The following is a 23,177-nucleotide window of genomic DNA, read 5'->3' as shown; positions in this document are numbered from 1 at the left end:
TGTCGATGGGACATTGTTGGCTGGTGTGGGCATGTTGGGCCAAAGGGCCTGTTTCCACACAGTATCACTCTATGACTTAAAGACCAGGGAGTTCAGCTCTTGCAAGAGCGGTTCACTAGATTGTGAAAGCAAACGTATAATTTCATCAGAGCAACAATATTACGTTGGCCCAGACGTAAATGAACACACAGCGATCACATCCTGAGAATTACAGGCTCCTATCCTTCTCGGCAACTGAGATCATCAGTTCATAAGGCCGTTCAGTGATAGAATTAGGCCATTCAGCCCATCAAGTCTACTCCGCCATTCAATCATGGATGATCTATCTCTCTCTCCTCACCCCTCACAAATGAAGAGAGGTCCCGACCTTAAACATTCCCTCCAAAGATGCTGCCTGACCCGCTGGCCAGTAAAGTCAAATAGGGATAGAGTGGATGTGGAGAGGATGTTTCCACATCGTGGGAGAGTCTAGGACCAGAGGGCACAGCCTCAGAATAAAATGACATCTGTTTAGAAAGTAGATGAGGATTCTTTAGTCAGATGGTGGTGAAGTTATGGAATTCATTGCCACAGACGGCTGTGGAGGCCAAGTCAGTGGATATATTTCACCTGCAGATTGACAGGTTCGTGATTAGTACGTGTGTCGGGGTTATGGGGAGAAGGCAGGAGAATGGGGTTGAGGGGGGAAGATAGATCAGCCATGATTGAATGGAGTAGACTTGATGGGCTGAATGGCCTAATTCTGCTCCTGTAACTTATGAGCTTATGAACTCCCGTGAAGCTCGATTAGAGAGAGAGCAAGGATTTGAACTCTGGGTTGTTACTGCGGGTCTCTGGAGAATGTGTTGTCTGCCATTCTTCCTCCTTGTCGTAGAGTCATAGAATGATACAGAGTGGAAACAGGCCCTTCGGCCCAACTTGCCCACACCGGCCAACCTGCCCCATCTACACTAGTCCCACCTGCCTGCGTTTGGTCCATATCCCTCCAAACCTGTTCTATCCATGTACCTGTCTAACTGTTTCTTAAACGTTGGGATAGTCCCAGCCTCAACTCCCTCCTCTGGCAGCTTGTTCAAAACACCGACAACCCTCTGTGTGACAAAGTTACCCTTCAGGCTCCTATTGAATCTTTCCCCCTTCACCTTGAACCTATGTCCTCTGGTCCTCGATTCCCCTACTCTGGGCAAGACACTGTGCATCTACCCGATCTATTCCTCTCATGATTTTATACACCTCTATAAGATCACCCCTCATCCTCCTGCGCTCCTGGGAATAGTCCCAGCCTGCTCAACCTCTCCCTGTAGCTCAGATCCTCGAGTCCTGGAACATCCTTGTATCCTGTGATGAGTCTCAAATGTGCAGACTCAGTGCGGAGATCTGGAGGAACACTGGAGTAATCCAGACAGCTCATAACCAGTCGAGAATTTAATAACCAAATAAGACTACACTTAATTATTATTGGAGGTCAACTCATTCAAACAATATTTAGTCCTCTGATATTTTTAATGAATTTGTTCTTCTATATTTAAATAGGTCACATTGTCCTTCACCAAGAATTAGTGCAGAGGCTGGAGAACTGTGGGCGTGTAGAGCCACTACCTCACAGCGCCAGAGACCCGGGTTCGATCCGGACCTCGGGTGCTGTCTGTGTGGAGTTTGCACGTTCTCCCTGTGACCACGTGGGTTTCCTCCGGGTGCTCCGGTTCTCTCCCACATCCCAAAGTTGGGATGTGGGAGAGAAGATTGAGGGGGGATCTTATAGAAACTTACAACATTCTTAAGGGGTTGAACAGGCTAGATGCAGGAAGATTGTTCCCGAAAAGGCTGCGGAGGCCAAGTCAGTGGATATATTTAAGAGATAGATAGATTCTTGATTAGTGCGGGTGTCAGAGGTTATGGGGAGAAGGCAGGAGAATGGGGTTAGGAGGGAGAGATAGATCAGCCCTGATTAAATGGTGGAGTAGGCCGAATGGCCTAATTTTACTCCTATCATTTATGATCTTATGAACTTATGAGCTTGTTGTGTGATTGCCAAGATTCCAGCATCTGCAGTTGCTTGTGGCCATCAATCCATGAAGACCATGAGAAATCTTCAAGGTAGCGGATGCTCTGATAATCATAGGAATTGGCAGAGTCCACACAACTGCAAATGGGCAGGATAGTAACGGCGATAAGTTTGGGTAGAAAAGGACTTGTAAGGTCAGTACCAGGACAGCTGTGAGATGGGAAAACTTCTAGTATCAAGTGGGTGAATCCTTTACCACTTTGGCTTCACATGGAATGAGGCGAAACCTCCCAGAATAGTCTGAAGAAACATAGAAACATAGAAAATAGGTGCAGGAGTAGACCATTCGGCCCTTTGGGCCAGCACCGTGTACTAGACCATGAGAGCAAGGATCAAGTGACTTTTCCCCAGACTAGAGGTTTACGGTGAGGGGAGAGATTTAAAAACTCGAGATTTTTCATTGCTTCCCTGAACTGATTTTGCAACAGATGTGGCAATTTAAAATTGCCCAATTCCGGGGTTAAAGAGAAGAGGAAGTGGTCGCAGATGTCCGCTCTTGAGTAACGTCCAGAACAATAACAATCTGTGACCCTCAGAGTCCCGGAGCCGCACCCGACCCTACAGCCCACCTTGCCCCTGCTAACCATCCAAGGCCTATCCAAACCAATCCCATTGCCCTGCTAAAAAACAGACACAGAGTGCTGGAGTAACTCAGCGGGTCAGGCAGCATCTGTGGAGAACATGGATAGGTGACGTTTCACAGAGTGCTGGAGTAACTCAGCGGGTCAGGCAGCATCTGTGGAGAACATGGATAGGTGACGTTTCACAGAGTGCTGGAGTAACTCAGCGGGTCAGGCAGCATCTGTGGAGAACATGGATAAGTGATGTTTCAGATTGGGACCATTCTTCAGTGCTTGGAGCAGGGTGTTAGGGTGGGAAAAGATTGAATAGGAATCTGAGGGGTAACTTTTTCACACAAAGGGTGGTGGGTGTATGGAACGAGCAGCCAGAGGAGGTAGTTGAAGCAGGGTCTATGCTAACATGTAAGAAACAGTTAAATAGGTACATGGTTAGGATAGGTTTGGAGGGATATGGACTAAACTCAGACAGGTGGGACTGGTGTAGCTGGGACATGTTGGCCGGTGTGGGCAAGTTGGGCCGAAGGGCCTGTTTCTACTCTGTATCACTTTATGACTAAGAAAAATGTTCCCAACTCAAAATGTAGCCGAATACATGTTCTCCAGTGATGCTGCATGACCCGCTGAGTTACTCCAGCACTTTTGTCTATCTTTGGTGTAAACCAGCATCTGCAGTTCCTTCCTACACAAATTTAATATATATTGAGCAAGGTTTACTGGGACCCTGATGGGCAACCATTTCACACAGAGGGTGGTGGGTCTATGGAACGAGATGCCAGAGGAGGTAGTAGAGGCAGGTACAATAACATTCATAAGATACTTGGACAAATACATGGGTAGGAAAGGTTTAGAGGGATCTGGACTAAACGTGGGCAGATGGGATTAGCCCAGTTGGGGCACCGTGGATGGCATTGACGAATTGGGCCGAAGGGCCTGTTTCCGTGCTGTCTGACTCCATGATTCAAAAAGTCCAGTAAAAAGTCCTCCCAACCTTTGAAGGTTCTGGATTATTTTTCTTTGAAAGAAAACAAGCGAGGTTTTAATGAAGGTCAGGTTTCCACGTGAGATTGGAGATATTTATCAAGATAAGGTCGACAATACAATAATCAAGACAAATACTTGCTGATGTTGAATTGTAAATAACAAAGGTTTGGTTGATGACTTTTCCAAAGCCATAAGACCCTGGTCACACAACGCTATTAATAACTAGTGATAATGGCAGTATATAAAGGGGGCGACTGGGCTTACACGACTCACTCTCTGCAAGATGGCCAAGCTAATCATCTGTGCAGGTGAGCTGGTGTTCCATGTAGATGCCTGTGTAGACCATTGGATTTTTGCCAAAAGGTTCAATGAGTGAATTGGACAAAGACTTGGGCCAGAAATGCTGCTCTTGTCAGGTCTTGGGAACCAACAAGTAACACAGGGGGTTTGGGGGGTGGCACGGTGGGGCAGCGGTAGAGTTGCTGCCGCACAGCGCCAGAGACCCGGGTTCCATCCCGACTACGGGTGCTGTCTGTATGGAGTTTGTACGTTCCATGTTCCATGTTCTATGTTCCGTGTTCCAAGTTCCATGTTCCATTTTCTATGTTCCGTGTTCCATGTTCTATGTTCCATGTTCTATGTTCCATGTTCAGTGTTCCATGTTCTACGTTCCATGTTTCATGTTCCGTGTTTTATGTTACGTGTTCTATGTTCCATGTTCCATGTTCCATGTTGTAAACCTGCATTTTCGGGATGAATCTGATGGTATTTCTGGACAGCTGTGAAGGTCAAGTCAATGGATATTTTTCAGGTGGACATTGACAGGTTCACGATTAGTGCGGGTGTCGGGGGTTATGGGCGGAGGGCAGGAGAATGGGGTTGAGAGGGAAAGATAGATCAGCCATGATTGAATGGTGGAGTAGACTCGTAAATTGTCCCTAGGGGCAGTGTTAATGTTAGTGTTACGGGATGATCGCTGGTCGGCGCGGACTTGATGGGTCGAATGGTCAGATTGTGCTGCTATAACGTATGAAGGCATGAACTGACCCTGTGTTCTGTGTTCTGTGTTCCAGCGGTGGTGTTACTGGCCTGCCTGCAGATGGGTGAGTCTTTGTGCATTTGCAGCTTGGCTTGGCTTGGCTTGGCTTTGCTTTGTGTGTGAGTGCCACAGAGTTATTGTCCTGACCACCCCATGTCTGTCTCTCTCTTCCCCAGGCTCTGCCTACAGGCTGGTGTGTTACTTTGCCAACTGGGCTCAGTACAGACCAGGGGCGGCGATGTACGTGCCTGATGACATTGACCCCTGTATGTGCACCCACCTCATCTATGCCTTTGCTGTCATGAGCAACAACAAGATCGTCAAGTACGAATGGAACGACGTGACTCTCTACCACTCGTTCAATGCGCTCAAGTCCAGGTACCGTGCCTTGCTGTTCAAACACACCAGTCGCCAATGTTGTTAGGGCGGAACTGCAGATGCTGGTTTAAACTGAAGACACACACAAAACGCTGGAGTAACTCAGCGGGACAGGCAGCGTCTCTGGAGAGAAGGAATGGCTGACGTTTCAAGAAGGGTCTCCACCCGAAACTCCTTCTCTCCAGAGATGCTGCCTGTCCCGCTGAGTTACTCCAGCATTTTGTGTCTACCTTCAGTGTTCAATGTTTAGCGCAGGAAGGGATTGCTGGTTTAAGCTTGTCACAGAACGCTACAGGAGACCCTTCTTCCCTGTGGCTATCAAACTGTACAACTCCTCCCCCTTCTGTCGTGTGGTAGACTGAGACTGACACCCCCTCCCCCCCCAATCTTTGCACCCCTCCCCCCCCCCCTCACCCTCCAATCTTTGCACCCCCCTCCCCAATCCTTTCCACTTGTCACTTTAATTTCATGTTTCATATATATTGTGTGTTTACGACTGTTGGCAGATTAATTTAATAAAGTTCTATCATTTGAGTATAGGAGCAGGGAGGTTCTACTGCAGTTGTACAGGGTCTTGGTGAGACCACACCTGGAGTATTGCGTACAGTTTTGGTCTCCAAATCTGAGGAAGGACATTATTGCCATAGAGGGAGTGCAGAGAAGGTTCACCAGGCTGATTCCTGGGAGGTCAGGACTGTCTTATGAAGAAAGACTGGATAGACTTGGTTTATACTCTCTAGAATTTAGGAGATTGAGGGGGGATCTTATAGAAACTTACAAAATTCTTAAGGGGTTGGACAGGCTAGATGCAGGAACATTGCTCCCGATGTTGGGGAAGTCCAGGACAAGGGGTCACAGCTTAAGGATAAGGGGGAAATCCTTTAAAACCGAGATGAGAATAACTTTTTTCACACAGAGAGTGGTGAATCTCTGGAACTCTCTGCCACAGAGGGTAGTCGAGGCCAGTTCATTGGCTATATTTAAGAGGGAGTTAGATGTGGCCCTTGTGGCTAAGGGGATCAGAGGGTATGGAGAGAAGGCAGGTACGGGATACTGAGTTGGATGATCAGCCATGATCATATTGAATGGCGGTGCAGGCTCGAAGGGCCGAATGGCCTACTCCTGCACCTAATTTCTATGTTTCTATGTTTCTATATCGTATCGTGTTGTAAGCTAGAGATAGACCCAAAAAGCTAGAGTAACTCAGCGGGACAGGCAGCATCTCTGGATAAAAGGAATAGGTGTTGTTTCGGGTTGAAGGATCTCGACGTGGAATGTCACCTATTCTTTTACACCATCTCTCTCTCCCCCCCTCCCTTTCTCTCTTTCTCTCTCTCCAAGACAGAGTAGCCCGCTGAGTTACTCCAGCTTTTTGCATGTATCATTACTTTAGTTCAGTTTAGTTTAGACCTACAGCGTGGAAACAGGCCCTGCGGCCCACCCAGTCCGCGCTGGACCAGCGATCCCCCCACACTAACACTACCCTACACACACACTGGGGACAATTTACATTTGTACCAAGCCAAATAACCTACAAACCAGCACGCCTTTGGAGTGTGGGAGGAAACCGAAGATCTCGGAGGAAACCCACGCAGGTCACGGGGAGAACGGACAAACTCCATACAGACAGCAGCGCCCGTAGTCGGGATCAAACCCGGGTCCCTGGCCCTGTGAGACAGCAACTCTACCGCTGAGCCACACTGGCACGCCACGGTGCTGTTAATGCCACACGCGCACACACACACACAGTGACATTCTTTCGTTATTGTCGCGTGTACCGAGGTAGGGTGAAAAGCTCCGCAACACAGTGAATGTCTCGTGGTTCTGTGGTCAGCCTTGAGACCAGCTGCCTCACAACGCCAGAGACTTGTATTGTATGTATAAGGTCATGAGGGGGAATGGACACGTCAGAGACACCCTTCACATGTCAACAAACTCGATGCCTGGTTTTCGGAATGACTGTGGTCACCGCACATAACAGTGAACACATTCTCAGCCTTCCCGCAATGACTCTGCACCAAAGGACAATCGAATTTAGATAAATGACGTTCCTTGTTTTTCCATCTCATTCCCATTCGCAAACGTGGTTTGTGTTTTCCCTGGAACGCCAGTGGTTCAGGGGTGACCTGATAGAAGTGTGTAAGGCCCATTATGGGTGGCACGGCGGCTCACAGCGCCAGAGGCCCAGGTTCGATCCTGACCTCGGGAGTTTACACGTTCCACCCCCCGTGACCGCGTGGGGTTTCTCCGGGTTCCCCCCCACATCCCAGAGACGTGCGGGTTTGTCGGTTAATCGGCCCCCCCTGTAAATTGCCCCCCAGTGTGCAGCGAGTGGATGAGAAAGTGGGATAACACAGAACTAGTGTGTGAACGGGTGATCGATGGTTGGCAAATTGCCCCTAGTGTGTATGTGAGTCACACGCACACACGCTCACACCCTCACACTCTCACACTCACACACTCTCTCACTCACACACACACACACACACACACACTCACTCACACACACTAACTCACACACACACACACACACACACACACACACACACACACACACACACACACTCACACTCTCTCACTCACACACATACATACACACTCACACACACACACACACTCACTCCCACACACACACACTCACTCACACACACACTCACACTCTCTCACTCACACACATACATACACACACACACACACACACACACTCACACACATACACACCCTCACACTCACACACTCTCTCACTCACACATACACACTCACTCACACACTCACTCACACACACACACTAACACTCACTCACTCACTCACACACACACGTGTAGGCGAGTGATAGAATGTGGGGAGGGGGAGATAGAGAGAGAGAGTGTGTGCGTGTGAGGGACACAGACAAGGAGAGAGGGAGGGAGAAGAGAGAGGGAGAGAGAGGGGATAATGAAGGCTACAGAGAAAGACAGACAAAGAAAGAGGGAGAAAGATAGTGAAGGGGGAGAGAGAGACACACACACACACAGGGGGAGGGGGAGAGAGGGAGAGTGAGAGGGGCAGAGCGAGAGAGAGAGAGCGAGAAAGAGGGAGATGGAGACAGAGAAGAGAGATAGAGGGGGGAGATGGAGAGGTCTCAGATGTGGGTGGGAGAGAGGGGGGTACAGTGATAAGGGGGGAGAGGGGAGATGGGGAGAGAGAGAGAGATATGGTCACTGGAGGAGCCACAGTTGTGGAAGAAGGAACAGCCTCCTCCGTTCACCGGGACGTGAGGAATTCCCGGGATGGGGACGGGGATATTTTAATTTCACCAACGATTCTCCAACAATCTGTTTAATCTTCACCAGGAACAAGAACCTGAAGACACTTCTGTCTGTGGGAGGATGGAACTTTGGAACGTCACAGTGAGTGGGGGGGGGGGGGGCAGTGTGTGCGGGCGGGGGGGGGGGGGGGGTGAGTGTGGGGGGGGCGGGGGTGAGTGGGGGGCGGGGGGGGGATCCACTTTGGGAGATGGGAGCCAGTGGGGAGAGTGGGTCAGTCACTGACCAGCCGTTACCCCCCCTCCCCCTCTCTCTCCCTCCCTCCCACCCTCTCCAGGTTCAGTGCCATGGTGGCCACACCAGGTAACAGACACACCTTCATCCAGTCCGTCATCACCTTCCTGCGGGAATACGGCTTCGATGGGCTGGACATTGACTGGGAATATCCGGGATCCAGGGGCAGTCCGTCCCAGGACAAACACCTCTTCACAGTCCTGGCCCAGGTGAGAGCGGGACACCCAGACTCACACACACACACACACACACACACACACACACACACACACACACACACACACACACACACACACACACACACACACACACACACACACACACACACACACAGACACACACACACTCACACTCACACACACTCACACAGACACACTCACTCACACTCACACACACACACTCACACACACACACACACTCACACACACACACACACACACACAGACACACATACACACAGACACACACTCACACATACACACACACACACACACACACACACACACACACACACACACACACACACACACACACACACACACACACACACACACAGACACACATACACACAGACACACACACACACACACACACACACACACCCACACACACACACACACACACACACACACACACACACACACACACACACACACACACACACACACACACACATTATTCTGTGACCCCGCTGTATTGCAGGAGATGATGGCAGCATTCGAGGCGGAGGGGAAGAGCTCGGGCCGGTCCCGGCTTCTGCTCTCGGCCGCTGTGGCCGCCGGCCGACCCACCATCCAGACGGCCTACGAGGTCCCCGAGCTGGGAAAGTGAGTGGTGGGGGGGTGGAGGGGGGTGGAAAGGAGCCATTGGGGAGAGTGGAGGGGAGGAGGGGCCTGACAGGAGGGGGGGGGTGTAGGTAGTGGAGGGGAACATTGGTGTGGAGGTGGGGGAAGGGCATTGAGGGAGGGGGAGGGTGGGGCTGATTGGGGTGGAGGGGGCATGGCGAGAGGGGAGGGGCAATGAGAGAGGAGCAAGTGGAGAATGGGATGGGGAGGGGGTGTGAGAGGGGGAGGGGAGGGGGAGAGAGGGTTGGGGGAGGAGGCCCTGGGGTGTGGGGATTATTGTGTACAGGGGAGTATGAGTGGGTCAAGGGGGTTAGACAGCGCTGATGAGCCAGTACTGATCACACGGGGAGATCTATCTGTGCTAGTGTTGCCAACTGTCCCGTATTAGCCGGGCCATCCCGTATATTGGGGCTAAATTTGTTTGCCCCGTACGGGACCGCCCTTGTCCTGTATTTGACCGCTACTACTCGGGTCGAGGGGACTGTCGGGTGGTCCGGCCCCCGCCTCACCCGTCCTGACGTAGTGCAGCCCATGGAGTGCAGCAGCAGCAGCAGCAGCAGCGCCTCGCCCGTGGCCCCGTCGGTCGGTCGGCACCCCGGCCAGCTGTCCGCTGCTGTTCGCTGACCGCCGACACCACCACCACCACCCCTCCTTCTCACGGCCGATCATCGGTTCATGAGTTGGACGGGGCGCCGGACTTTGTGCGCGGCCCCCGGGCCAAAACTCCTCAGCTGGCCCCGCCGGCTGGGCTTTGTGTGTAGTCCAGCACCCGGGGCCAACTCATCATTCACCCAGCCACGGCCAACGAATTGCCATCGGGAATTTGTCCCGTTATTTTGACCCTTTGTCCCCTATTTGGGAGCGAGACAGTTGGCGGCCCTAGTCTGTGTATCCCCGTCTCCCCCCCCCTGTACCTCGGCCCATGTGATGATAAACTAGAACTGAACTTCACTTCCAGAACGGTGGACTTCTTCAACGTGATGACCTACGATTTCTACGGCTCGTGGAACCCCTTTACCGGGGAGAACAGCCCCCTGTACGCTCTGCCCGCAGCCCAGGGCAACAACAAGTACTTCAACATGGTTGGTGTTGGCCGCTGTCTAACTCACCTCCTGACCAGGGGGAGTAGGGAAGGGGATCGTAGACCAGACACGTTGACCGTCCCGTCTCCGCCTCCCTCCCCCATCCCCCACCCCCCCCCCCCCCCTCCACATCCCGGTCACACAGATCCCGAGTCGGCATTCCCATATCCCGGGAATATTCTGCCCCGGAGACACTCGTGGCTGGGAAGAGAATTCCCACATCTCCGAGACACTTATTCCTGGGAACATTTTTCCCGCATCCCAGAGATGTTGCTTGTTTGGGATTAGCGTTCCCAAATCCCGTTCCCAAATTCACAAGGTTCACAACTCCTAGTGGCACAATTAGTTGATTCGGCCCATCTAGTCTACTCCGCCATTCATTCATGGCTGATCTATCTCTCCCTCCTAACCCCATTCTCCTGCCTTCTCCCCATAACTCCTGACACCCGTGCTGATCAACAATCTATCCATCTCTGCCTTAAAAATATCCACTGACTTGGCGTCCACAGCCTTCTTTGGCATGAATTCCACAGATTCACCACCCTTTGACTAAAGAAATTCTTCCTCATCTTCATAAATGAACGTCCTTTAATTCTGAGGCTACGACCTCTGGTCCTAGACTCTCTCACTAGTGGAAAAATCCTCTCCACATCCACTCGATCCAGGCTTTTCACTATTCGGTAAGTTCCAATGAGGTCCCCCCTCATTGTTCTAAACTCCAGCAGGGTACAGGCCCAGTGCCGACAAACACTCATCATAGGTTCCCACATCCCGGAGATATTCATCCCAAGGACAATATTCCCACATTCCAGAGATTTGCATCCCTGTGTTTCCATATTCTCAAGATATTCAGCACTGGGACAATATTCCCACATCCATGAGATGTCGTGGTATCCATACCTGGGACAATGTTTCCACCCAGCCTAGATTCCCATCCCTAGACTGGCGATCCCACATCCTGGAGATATCCATCCCAAGGACAACATTCCCACATCCTGGAGATATTATTTCCTGGGACAACGTTCCAACATGGCGTAGACTCCCACCTTGCTCCGGCGTTCCTCACGGTGGGATAGGGCTGAGGTGGGCGAGGCGCTGGCGAGACGGTGGGGTTTGACCCCGGCAAGGGGCGGGTGTTGCGGGCAGTGCGGGCTCTCAGGTGCGTCTCTCCCTCTCGCCAGGACTACACCATCAAATACTGGATGGAGAGCGGGGCTCCGGCGGCCAAGATCAACGTGGGGTTGGCGGCCTACGGCCGATCCTTCACCCTCAGCACCAGCAACACGGCGGTGGGAGCTTCATCCACCGGACTAGGCCCCGAGGGCCACTACACGCAGGAGGCCGGATTCATGGCCTACTTCGAGGTACCTGTCCCCCCCTGCACCCCCTCCCCCAACACTCACCCCTCCCCCCCCAACCCTCACCACGCCTGCTGTCTGTGTGGAGTTTGCACGTTCTCCCCGTGACCGCGGGGGCTTTCTCCGGGTGCTCCGGTTTCCTCCCAAAGACCTACAGGTTGGTGGGTTAAATGTCCCTCATGTATATGATATAACTGATGTATTGCTGGTCGGCAGGGACTTGATGGGCTGAAGGGCCTGTTTCTACGCTGTACTACAAAATTAAATGGAAAAAAACAGGTGCAGGAACAGGTATAGGACAGGTTTGGAGGGATTTGGGCCAAACACGGACAGGTGGGACCAGTGTACATGGGCATCTTAGTCGGCAGGGGCAAGTAGGGCTGAAGGGCCTGTTTCCATCTGCTACAACTCTATGATTAAAAAGTTCAACACATTAATAACCACAACACTAATGCTAAAAACCTGAAGTACTTAGTTCAACCAACGGTGGCGCCGTGGTAGAGATGCTACCTCACAGTGCCAGAGGCTCGCTCCTGACCTCGAGTGCTGTCTGTGTGGAGTTTGCACGTTCTCCCTGTGACCGCTCCGGTTTCCTCCCACATACCAAAGACGTGCGGGTTTGCAGGTTAATCGGCCCTGTGTAAATTGCCCCCTAGAGCGTAGGGAGTGGATGAGAAAGTGGGATAAGGTAGAACTAGTGTGGGTGGGTGATAGGTGGTCGGCATGGACTCGGTGGGCCGAAGGGCCTGTTTCCGTGCTGTATATCTAAGCTACATTAAACAGTGGATGTACGTGCAGAGTTGGGCTGCGTTCAGGAGCTCGATAGATGAGGCAGCCATGTTGGTTCAGTCATGTCCATGTGTCCCACAAACCTCAGACTGATGCATCCAGCTGCTGCTAAACTCACCCAGATGTGGCCCTCACGGTCCACCAGATGTTGCTGCCAGATGTGGACCTGCCCCTGGGTGAAGCAAACCTGGTCCAAGCCCTTCCTTTGCCTTCAACACATCGCTCTGCTCAGTCCCAGAGTTCCAGATGAGGTTTCATCATGTAGTTTACTGTAGTTTAGAGATACAGCACGGAAACAGGCCCTTCAGCCCAACGACTGCATGCCGGCCAGCGATCCCCGCACACTCACACTATCCTGCACGCACTAGGGACAATTTACGATGATACCAGACCAATTAACCTCTAAACCTGCACGACTTTGGAGTGTGGGAGGAAACCGGAGATCTCGGAGAAAACCCACGCAGGTCACGGGGAGAACGTACAAACTCCGTACAGACAGCGCCCGTAGCCGGGATGGAACCCTTGTCTCTGGCGCTATGAGGCAGCAACTCTACCGCTGCGCCACACTGCCACCCTTTGATGTAGATGGAATTTTCTTTGTACTAATTGGCTTTAGTTTGGTGAATTTGAGAACTTTCCTGGTTGAATGTATTTTATCTGCATTGATTTTTCATTGTTTTTGACTACTTCTGAACGTTAATGACATCCAGCAACATTCAAGGTTTACGCAGGGTTGACAGTCAGCTGAACGGTGGGGTGTGGTTTAACCAGATGGTGACGTTTTTATTCAACATTTCTGTTCCCGACCCTGTTCTTAGTTGAGTTTAGTTTATTGTCACGTGTACCGAGGTACAGTGAAAAGCTTTTGTTGCGTGCTGTCCAGTCAGAAGAAAAACTACACATGATTACAATCGAGCCATACACAGTGTACAGATACATGGTAAGGGAATAACGTTTAGTGCAAGGTAAAGGCAGCAAAGACCGATCAAGGATAGTCCGAGGGTCACCAATGAGGTAGATGGGAGGTCAGGACCGCTCTCTGGTTGTGGTAGGATGGTTCAGTTGCCTGATAACAGCCGGGAAGAAACTGTCCCTGAATCTGGAGGTGTGCGTTCGTTTTCACACTTCTGTACCTCTTGCCCGATGGGAGAGGGGAGAAGAGGGAGTGACCGGGGTGAGACTGGTCCTTGATGATGCTGCTGGCCTTGCCGAGGCAGCGTGAGGTGTAGATGGAGTCGATGGAAGGGATGTTGCCGTTGGAGTAGAGGTTTAACAGCGGGGAGCGATTGTGATGTGTGATTATAGACCCACATCTACGGTGTCGTGTGCAGAGTCTCTGGGCTTGGCCACCATCTTGTCAACGGCCCTGGCCTCCACCACCAACATCTCCTTCTCTCCACAGATCTGCCTCTTCCTCAATGGCGCTACACAGAAATGGGACGCGCCACAGATGGTTCCCTACGCCTTCAAGGGCAGGGACTGGGTCGGGTACGATAACCCAAAGAGTTTTGAAAACAAGGTACGTTCTTGCTTCAGCTTTAGATCCGTGATCCACACACTTTCCTCCACACATAATGTCATCGGTTCTAGCAGCACAATTAGGCCATTCGGCCCATCAAGTCTACTCCGCCATTCAATCATGGCTGATCTATCTCTTCCTCCTAACCCCATTCTCCTGCCTTCTCCCCATAACCCCTGACACCCGAACTAATCAAGAATCTATCTATCTCTGCCTTACAAATAAACACTGACGTGGCCTCCACAGCCGTCTGTGGAAAAGAATCCCACAGATTCACCACCCTCTGATGAAAGAAATTCGTCCTCATCTCCTTCCTAAAGGAACGTCCTTTAATTCTGAGGCTGTGCCCTCTGGTCCTAGACTCTCCCACTAGTGGAAAACATCCTCTCCACATCCACTCCATCCAGGCCTATCACATTATTGGGTACGTTTCTATGAGGTCCCCCCTCATGTGTCTAAGACATGGTGATGATGACTGAGGCTGGATCTCCGCCCCTGCAGATATGAATGCTGAAAAAGACCGGGGATTGAGGGGCCATGGGGTGTGGACCCTGTCCCTGGACGACTTCAGCGGCACCTTCTGTCACCAGGGCCGGTACCCCCCTCATCAGCAAACTGCACGCGGGTCTCGGCATCAATCCAGGTAACCCCCCCCCCTCCTCCTCCTCCTTTCTCACCCCCCCCCACATCACTCCCTCCCCCCCACATCACCCCCTCCCTCCTCCCCCCCACATCACCCGCTCCCCTCTCCCTCTCCCCCGTGACGTGGCAACTCAGGTAACCCCCCTCCCCTCCGTACATTATCCCCCCTCCTTCTCCCCCCCACATCACCCCCTTCCCCTCCTCCCCACCCCACATCACCCCCCTCCCCTCTCCCCTTCCCCAAGACGTGGCAACCCAGGTAAACCCCACTCCGTCTCACGCCCCTCCTCTGCCCCTCCCCTCTCCACCATCCCCCCTTCCCCCTCCCTTCATCTCCCCCATTTCCCCCTCCCGCTCCCCCATCACCAAAGTACACACGGGTCTCGGCATCAACCGAGGTAACCCCCCCCCCCCCATCCCCCAATCCCCCTCCCCCCTTCTCTCCCCCCTTCCCTCCACCCTCCACCTCGTCCCTTCTCTCCAGAGATGCTGCCTGTCCCGCCGAGTCACTGCAGCATCCTGGGTGTGAATCAGCATCTGCGGAACCCTCGCTGCAACAGGTTGATCTTTGCAGGTTGTGTGGCGGTCCCACTCCCAACCAAAGCCCCCACCAAGAGCCCGGGGAGCCTGGAGTTCTGTGTCGGCAAGTCCAACGGCTTCCACGCCGACCCGACCAACAACAACTACTACTACCAGTGTGTGAACGGCAAGACCTACCTGCAGAAGTGTGACACCGGGCTCGTCTTTGACACGTCATGCAACTGTTGTAACTGGGCGTAAGCAGGTCTGTACACTCTGCCCATCGGAGCATAGCGCAGCGCCAAAACAGGCTCTTCGGCCCAACTCGCCCAAGATGCCCCTTCTACTCTAATACAACCTGCCCGCGTTTGGCCCACATTCCCCTAAACCAGTCCTATCCCTTCCCGCTGACTGGTTAGCTCGCAACAAAAGCTTTTCACTGTACCTCAGTAGAAAATGTATGAATAATAATAATGATAATGGATGGGATTTATATAGCGCCTTTCTAATACTCAAGGCGCTTTACATCGCATTATTCATTCACTCCTCAGTCACACTCGGTGGTGGTAAGCTACTTCTGTAGCCACAGCTGCCCTGGGGCAGACTGACGGAAGCGTGGCTGCCAAAACTGCGCCTACGGCCCCTCCGACCACCACCAATCACTCACACACATTCACACACAGGCAAAGGTGGGTGAAGTGTCTTGCCCAAGGACACAACGACAGTATGCACTCCAAGCGGGATTCGAACCGGCTACCTTCCGGTTGCCAGCCGAACACTTAGCCCATTGTGCCATCTGTCGTCCCATGAATGAAAGAATGAATACGTTTATTGGCCAAGTATTCACATACAAGGAATTTGCCTTGGTGCTCCGCCCACGTGACAACATGACAACCAGTGACAGTTAGGAATGACACATAAAACATTAAACATTAATAATAAAACATTGTTGATTAAATATGTGAATTAAATAAAATACCAGAACAAATGGAAGCTACAGATAGATGTTTGGTTATTGAGTCGAGCTACTACACGTGGAATAAGCTGTACACGTGACAATAAACTAATCTAAACCATGCACCCGTCCACAAGTTAAATTATAAATTAGACCGAAGTAGGTTTCTGACTGTAAACATCACCCATTCTTTTTCTCCAGAGATGCTGCCTGTCCCGCTGTGTCTATCTTTGTTATAAATCTGCAATTGCAGTTCCTTCCTACACGTCTTTTAAACATTGGGATAGTCCCCGCCCCAACTACCTCCTCCGGCAGCTCGTTCCATACACCCACCACCCTCTGTATGAGAGAGTTGCCCCTCAGGTTCCTATTAAATCTTTTCCCCTCTCCCCTTAAACCCATGTTCTCTGGTTCTCGGTTCCCCTACTCAGGGTAAAAGACTGTTCACTCACCCTATTACTCGGCTTGTACTCGCTAGAATTTAGAAGATTGAGGGGGGATCTTATAGAAACTTACAAAATTCTTAAGGGGTTGGACAGGCTAGATGCAGGAAAATTGTTCCCGATGTTGGGGAAGTCCAGAACAAGGGGTCACAGTTTAAGGATAAGGGGGAAATCTTTTAGGACCGAGATGAGAAATACATTTTTCACACAGAGAGTGGTGAATCTCTGGAACTCTCTGCCACAGAAGGTAGTTGAGGTCAGTTCATTGGCTATATTTAAGAGGGAGTTAGATGTGGCCCTTGTGGCTAAAGGGATCAGGGGGTATGGAGAGAAGGCAGGTACGGGATACTGAGTTGGATGATCAGCCATGATCATATTGAATGGCGGTGCAGGCTCGATGGGCCGAATGGCCTACTCCTGCACCTATTTTCTATGTTTCTATTCCCCTCGTGAATTTATACACATGTATAGGATCACTCTCAGCCTCCTGCGCTCCAAGGAATAAAATCCTAGCCTGCCCAACCTCTCCCTATAGGACCAGTGACCCTGACCACGGGTGCTGTCTGTACGGAGTTTGCACGTTCTCCCCATGACCTGTGTGGGTTTTCTCCCAGTACTCCAGTTTCCTCCCACACTCTAAAGACATGCAGGTTTGTAGGTTAATTGGCTTCGGTAAAATTGTAAATTGTCCCCAGTGTGTGTAGGATAGTGCTGGTGTGCGGGGATCGCTGGTCAGCGCGGACTCGATGGGCCGAAGGGCCTGTTTGCTTTAAAGTCTAAACTGCAAACTAAATGCTGGCACCCTCTCTGTCCTGATCTGTTAACACCTCTACCTCCTTAGAAGGGTTCGGAGGTTCAGCATGTCCCCTACAACTCTCACCAACTTCTACAGATGCACCATAAAAAGCATTTTATCGCGATGCATCACAGCAAGGTTTGGGAACAGCTCAATCCAAGACCGCAAGAAATCGCAGCAAATTGTGGTCGCAGCCCAGACCGTCACGCACACAAACCAACCTCCCTTCCATCGACTCCATCTACACCTCACGCTGCCTCGGCAAGGCCAGCAGCATCATCAAGGACCAGACTCACCCCGGTCACTCCCTCTTCTCCCCTCTCCCATCAGGCAAGAGGTACAGAAGTGTGAAAACGAACGCACACCTCCAGATTCAAGGACAGTTTCTTCCCGGCTGTTATCAGGCAACTGAACCATCCTACCACAACCAGAGAGCAGCGCTGAACTACTATCTACCTCATTGGTGACCCTCGGACTATCCTTGATCGGACTTTGCTGGCTTTACCTGGCACTAAACGTTATTCCATTATCATGTATCTGTACACTGTGAATGGACTGATTGTAATCATGTATTGTCTTTCTGCTGACTGGTTAGCTTTTCACTGTACCTCGGTACACGTGACAATAAACTAAACTGAACTGTTTTACCTGCAGCGGAGACTGAAGCAGCGATGTTCGAGCCCGTGGATGGGGGGGGGGCAGCTGAACCCCAACATCAGCTCGTCGACAGCAGCTACTCCTCGCCCACCGAAAATCCCCCTCCCCACAAACAAATAAAGACCTTGTTCTATAAACTCCGCATTGCTGCTGCTTTTATTTTACACCTACACCTGCCTTGGAGCAGAGACCCGGGTTCGATCCTGACCTCGGGTGTTGTCTGTGTGTGGAGTTTGCATGTTCTTACAGTTACCTGCGTGGGTTTCCTCCGGGTGCTCCGGTTTCCTCCCACATCCTAAAGGCGTGCGGGTTTGTACAGGGAGAACACAGTCGCTTAATGGTCCAATGGTACTTTATTGTGCTTTTTGTGTGGAGTTTGCACGTCCTTCCTGTTACCTGCGTGGGTTTCCTCCGGAAGCTTCAGTTTCATAAGTTCATAAGTGATAGGAGCAGAAATAAGCCATTCGGCCCATCAAGTCTGCTCTGCCATTCAATCATGGCTGATCTATCTCTCTCTCCTAACCCCATTCTCCTGCCTTTTCCCCATAACCTCTGACACCCGTACCATTCATCCTTCCTCCTACATCCCAAAGACGTGCGGGTTTGTAGGTTAATTGGCCCTCTGTACATGTGATAATAAACACATACACACAGGGAGAACATTTAATGATTCGATGCTACTTTATTGTCACGGGTACAGCAAAATCCGTTACTGCACACAGTTCAGTACAAGTATCATTCAGCACCTCTGAAGAAGGTTCTCGACCTGAAATGTCACCCATTCCCTCCGGAGATGCTGCCTGTCCCGCTGAGTTACTCCAGCTTTTTGTGTCTATCTTCGGTTTAAACCAGCATCTGCAGTTCCTTCCTACACATACTCAGTACAGGTGTTCTCAGCAAGAGAGAGTTAGATTTAGCTCTTAGGGCAAACGGAATCAAGGGATATGGGGTGAAAGCAGAATCCCTCCCCCATCCAAGTGCCCCCACCTCTGACTGTCCTTATGAGAGGCAGAGCCAGTGCCATTCCCTCTTCTCCCCTCTCCCATCAGGAAAAAGGCACAGAGGTGTGAAGAATCAGATTATGGGACAGTTTCTTCTCAGCTGTTATTAGGCAACTGAACCATCCTACCAAGATGGGGTGGAATTTGCTCAGTATATTAAGGCAAATATTCTCAAGCAATGTGGAGATGGCCACACCAGGGAGCGGAGAAAACTCAATCTCCCCTTGGGGAAAGAAATTCATAAGTTCCCGGAGCAGACTTAAGCCATTCGGCCCATCAAGTCTACTCTTCCATTCCATCATGCCAGATCTATCTCTCCCTCCTAACCCTATTCTCCTGCCTTCACCCTAAAGCCTTTGAAGGGCAGGGAATTGAAGTGTTAGTGAGGAGAATTTTGCGAACAGTGACCATAAATATAGTTTTATAATAATTATGGAATAGGTTGGAACTCGTCCAAAAGTTTCAAGTCCCACAATGGTGCAGGGATAATTTAAATAATATTAGACAGGAACTTTCAGAAGTTGATTGGGGTTGTTTGCAGGTAAAGGGATATCTGGTAAATTGATTAGATTGCTTTAGTTTAGAGATACAGCGCGGAAACAGGCCCTTCGGCCCGTCGTGTGCACACCGACCAGCGATCCCCGCACACTAACACTATCCTACACACAGCAGGGACAATTTTGCATTTATACCAAGCCAATTAACCTACAAACCTGTACGTCTTTGGAGTGTGGGAGAAAACTGACGATCTTGGGATGTAATGTTAAAATTGTACGGCATTGGTGAGGCCAATTCTGGAGTATGGTGTACAATTTTGGTCGCTTAATTATAGGAAGGATGTCAACAAAATAGAGAGAGTACAGAGGAGATTTACTAGAATGTTGCCTGGGTTTCAGCAACTAAGTTACAGAGAAAGGTTGAACAAGTTAGGGCTTTATTCTTTGGAGCGCAGAAGGTTAAGGGGGGACTTGATAGAGGTTTTTTAAATGATGAGAGGGATAGACAGAGTTGACGTGGAAAAGCTTTTCCCACTGAGAGTAGGGAAGATTCAAACAAGGGGACATGACTTGAGAATTAAGGGACTGAAGTTTAGGGGTAACATGAGGGGGAATTTCTTTACTCAGAGAGTGGTAGCTGTGTGGAATGAGCTTCCAGTGAAGGTGGTGGAGGCAGGTTCGTTTTTATCATTTAAAAATAAATTGGATAGTTATATGGATGGGAAAGGAATGGAGGGTTATGGTCTGAGCGCAGGTATATGGGACTAGGGGAGATTATGTGTTCGGCACGGACTAGAAGGGTCGAGATGGCCTGTTTCCGTGCTGTAATTGTTATGTGGTTATATGGTTATATGGTTGGCAAAAAACCCACGCAGGTCACGGGGAGAGGTACAAATCCTGTACAGACAGCGCCCGTAGTCGGGATCGAACGCGGGTCTCTGGCGCTTTGAGGCAGCAACTCTACAACTGCGCCACTGTGCCGCATTAAATGTGAGATGGCAAGAGTTCAGGCCCAGCATGTTCTTGTTAGTCTGCATCTATACTGATCGTGTATTTTTGCACTAATATCTTGATATGTTGCACAGTGCTTTTGTAGAATTTATACATCATTTCTGTATGCTTTATGTACAATTTATGTTTTTGTGTAGAATAAAAGAACTGCAGATGCTGGTTTACAAAACTTTAGACTTTAGAGATACGGCACGGAAACAGGCCCTTCGGCCCACCGACTCCACACCGTCCAGTGATCCCCGCACACTAGCACTGTCCTACACACCAGGGACAATTTACAATTTTTACAGAAGCCAATTAACCTGCAAACATGCTCACCATTGAGACGTGGGAGGGAACTGGAGCACCCGGTGAAATCCAACTCAGGTCACGGGGAGAACGTACAAACTCCGTACAGACAGCACCCGTAGTCAGGATCGAACCCGAGTCACCGGCGCTGTGAGGCAGCAACTCTACCGCTGCGCCCCCGTGCCGCCCCAAATAGAAGACACAGAGTGCTGGAGTAACTCAGCGGGTCAGGCAGCATCTGTGGAGAACATGGATAGGTGACGTTTCACAGAGTGCTGGAGTAACTCAGCGGGTGCAGCAGCATCTATGGAGCTAAGGAAATAGGCAACGTTTCGGGCCGAAACACTTCCGGGTTTCGGCCCGAAACGTTGCCTATTTCCAGAAGGGATTCGGCCCGAAACGTTGCCTATTTCCTTAGCTCCATAGATGCTGCTGCACCATAACTCAGTGGGTCAGGCAGCATCTGTGGAGAACATGGATAGGTGACGTTTCACAGAGTGCTGGAGTAACTCAGCGATTTAGGTGGCATCTCTGGACAACATGGATAGGCCTCATCACATGCAGGCAGATAAGAGATGGTCTTGGCATGAGGATCGGCACAGACATTGTGGGCCGAATGGCCTGTTCCTGAGCCTGTGCTGTTCTACATTGCATGTTCACACTAATTCTATGTTATTCCACTTTCTCATCCACTTCCTACCACATTAGCAGCAATTTACAGAGGGCCGATTATCCTACAAAGACGCACGTCTTTGGGACATGGGAGGAAGGGTGATTAGTGCGGGTGTCGGGGGTTATGGGGAGAAGGCAGGAGAATGGGGTTCGGAAGAAGAGCTAGATCAGCCATGAACGAATGACAGAATAGACTTGATTGGCCAAATGGCCTGATTCTCCTCCTATCACTTATGAACTTATGAAACCGGAGTATCCGGAGGAAACCCACGCAGGTCACAGTGAGAACGTGCAAACTCCACACACACAGACAGCACCTGGGGTCAGGATCGAACCCGGGTCTCAGCTCTAAAGCAGATGTAGGTGTAAAATAAAAGCAGCAGCAACGCGGAGTTTGCAGAGCAAGGTCTTTATTTGTTTGCGGGGAGGGGGATTTTCGGTGGGCGAGGAGTAGCTGCTGTCGACGAGCTGATGTTGGGGTTCAGCTGCCCCCCCCCTGTCCACGGGCTCGAACATCGCTGCTTCAGTCCCCGCTGTTGGGGAAAGATACACACCGTGCTATAGTTTACTTTACAGGTTACATGTTAGAGATACAGCGCTGAAACAGGCCCTTCGGCCCACCGAGTCCGTGCCGTCCAGCGATCCCCGCAACACTAACACTATCCTACACACACTAGGGCCAATTTACAATTTTTACCGAAGCCAATTAACCTACAAACCTGCATGTCTTTCTCCGGAGCACCCGGAGAAAACCCACGCAGGTCACGGGGAGAACGTACAAACTCCATACGGACAGTGCCTATCATCAGGATCAAGCCCGGGTCTCTGGCGCTGTGAGGCAGCAACTCTACCGCTGCGCCACTGTGCCACCATAAGTTGTGACAGTCACCACTGACATCAGAAACAGTTCGAGTTGGTGAAGGATCTGCCCCCCAGTCTCAGAATAAAAGAACGTATCTTTAGAATGGAGATGAGGAGGAATTTCTTTAGTCAGAGGGTGGTGAATCTGTGGAATTCATTGCCACAGACGGCTGTGGAGGCCAAGTCAGTGGATATTTTTAGATAGATTTTTGATTAGTATGGGTGTCAGAGGTTATGGGGAAAAGGCAGAGAATAGGGTTAGGAGGGAGAGATAGATCAGCTATGATTGAATGGCAGAGAGGACTCGATGGGTTGAAAGGCCTAATAACTAAGCTCATGTTATAGAAGCCGTATTAGGCCAAAAACATCCATCGACTTGGCCTCCACAGCCTTCTGTGGCAATGAATTCCACAGATTCACCACCCTCTGGCTAAATAAATTCTTCCTCATCTCCTTTCCAAAGGTACGCCCTTTTATTCTGAGGCTGTGACCTCTTGGTCCTCGACTCACCACATCCACTCTATCCAGGTCTTTTACCTTGAATTAATTCCACAGATTCACCACCCTCTGACTAAAGAAATTCCTTGTCTCACGGCCGTGGAAACATCCTCTCTCTCCTCCTGCCCCCTCCCCCCCACTTCTCAACCCTCCGTCACAAC

General features: G+C 50.8%; 1 pseudogene; it reads left to right on the top strand.

The window, feature by feature from the left end:
- Positions 1–3,910: 3,910 nt before the first annotated feature.
- Positions 3,911–15,598, top strand: LOC116986648 (annotated as a pseudogene).
- Positions 15,599–23,177: the final 7,579 nt, after the last annotated feature.

Source organism: Amblyraja radiata, chromosome 24, assembly GCF_010909765.2.
Source record: "Amblyraja radiata isolate CabotCenter1 chromosome 24, sAmbRad1.1.pri, whole genome shotgun sequence".
Classification (NCBI taxonomy): Eukaryota; Metazoa; Chordata; class Chondrichthyes; order Rajiformes; family Rajidae; genus Amblyraja; species Amblyraja radiata.
Note: the sequence above shows the minus strand (reverse complement) of the source record. Positions and strands in the feature narration are given on the sequence as shown.